The 2,192-nt window shown below is 39.6% G+C and overlaps 1 protein-coding gene; it reads left to right on the top strand.

The window, feature by feature from the left end:
* FOB63_005483 (uncharacterized protein) overlaps positions 1 to 2,192 on the top strand; it is a gene marked incomplete at both ends in the record, with an annotated part of 2,727 nt that continues 535 nt past the window's right edge.

Below are 2,192 nucleotides of genomic sequence, written 5' to 3'. Positions count from 1 at the left end.
GTTCTGGCGGGGCGGGCAGCGCGCGCACGGAGCGGGGAGGCGGGGTGGCGGGGATATATAGTTGCGGAGGGATTGGGGTACTGCAGGGTGCATGCATGAGGGATTTAAAAATCCCTCAAATTAAATGCCGCAAAAAATTTTTAATCCCGCAAAATTTAACATATAAGGGGGGTCCCCCCCGGATATTTTATAAATTTTTTTTGTCAGTCAGCCAACCAAAGTCAGTCAGCCTAAGTATAGAGTTGTGAAAATTTTTCACGATGCGATGAGGTGAAAATTTTTCACGATGCGATGAGGTGAAAATTTTTCACGATGAGGTGAAAATTTTTCACGATGAGGTATGAAAATTTTTATGAAATTTTTTCACAAGGGATAAGGGGGGACCCTTGGATATAAAGGTATGAAAATTTTTATGAAAATTTTTCACAAGAGATATAAGGGGGGACCCTTGGATATAAAGGTATGAAAATTTTTGTGAAAATTTTTCACAAGGGATATAAGGGGGGACCCTTGGATATAAAGGTATGAAAATTTTTGTGAAAATTTTTCACAAGGGATATAAGGGGGGACCCTTGGATATAAAGGTATTCCCATATATTATTTTTATAATGTACCCAACACTCCCCCTAAAAAACAGTCACACAGATCCCTAATCATAGAGTCTGTCGTGAAAAATTTTCACCCAGGCGATGAGGTAAAATTGTTCACGAGGGATAAGGGGGGACCCTTGGAAAGGGTATTGCCTGATATTATTTTTATAATGTACCCAACACTCCCCCTAAAAAACAGTCACACAGATCCCTAATCATAGAGTCCGTCGTGAAAAATTTTCACCCAGGCGATGAGGTGTCTGAAAAATTTTCACCATGGGATAAGGGGGGACCCTTGGATATAAAGGTACTCCCAGATATTATTTTTATAATGTACCCTACACTCCCCCTAAAAAACAGTCACACAGATCCCTAATCACAGAAGGTGTTTTCTTCCCTAATCCCGATCACTTTTATTTTCGTAAATCTCGGATCAAGTGTTTGTTTATACCATCTTGTAAAGGCACTTTTTCTCTCCATTTTGATCATAATATCACCCCCACACGACATCTCCCCATTTAGTTATCTCCCTACGGAGCTATCTCCCGATCCAGAAAAGATATGGAGATAAGGTTAGTACCATTCGATAGAGCGGAGTTATCTACGTAATCTATGACGTTTTCGTAATTTTGTGGTGTGCCAATACGGAGTTATGACGTGGTGCGCAAATTCCCAAAAATCTTTTTTCGCATCCTTTATATTGCGCAGAAAAAGTTCGCGGAAAAAAGATTTTTTCGGGCGTGCACACATGACCTACTACTTCGCGAACAGAAAAAAGATTTCAGGAAAAAAGATTTTTGATTTTCCGCGCCAACTCCAAAAAATCGGAGGATTTTTGAACAAAAAGTGGCGATAAAACAGCATTGCAAGGCCGATTTTTAATATGTTTTTATCGTAGACTACTAAACCAAGGCCGGCGCATCGTCTGGTGGTGTTAGATTTTTAAAAAGTCGACGGGAAGTGGGAGAAAAAAATTTATCTCGAGAACGGTAAAAGATACAAGGGTGGAAAGTAGTCCAAACGGTCGAAACCATATAGAAAACCCCCTCCAGGAAGTTTCTCCCTCATACGGGCATTATTCGATTTTTTATCGCAGTTTTGGTGTTTTTCATTATGTCAGGATACTGGTGAAAATATAATTTTTTGGAAATGGTAGGTGATTTTCTGGGAAAAAGTGAGGGTCAAAAAGGCCAGTACCTCCTTGAAAAACCTTTACCTCCTCATAGTTAAGAGGCCTCATCGGGGGAAAAAAGTTAGGAAAAAATTTTTTTTGAGTGGGAAAAAAAGGAAAATTTTTTTAGAAAAGGAGATATTTTGGGAGTTTGGGGGGAAAGTGGGGGCGATTTTTTGGACATAGAATCTAGGGCGGGACCCCAAAATAGTCGTACAAAAAAACCGCCCTGTTACGCCCCAAAAATTTTTTCGTCCATAAAAATGTTAGCGACGAACAGAAAAAAGGTTTTTTCCAGAGTGCGATCTGGGAAAAAGAATAAATTTTATAGGGAAAATGGAAGATTTAGAGATTGTTGTGGGGATTTTGTATGGGAAAAATATCTTCGGGTACAAAACGACCTTGGAGGATATATATGTGAGCGAGAGCTT

This window comes from Clavispora lusitaniae (assembly GCF_014636115.1).
Source record: "Clavispora lusitaniae strain FDAARGOS_655 chromosome Unknown tig00002663_pilon, whole genome shotgun sequence".
NCBI classification, from domain to species: domain Eukaryota; kingdom Fungi; phylum Ascomycota; class Pichiomycetes; order Serinales; family Metschnikowiaceae; genus Clavispora; species Clavispora lusitaniae.
This window is presented reverse-complemented; position numbering and strand designations above follow the sequence as displayed.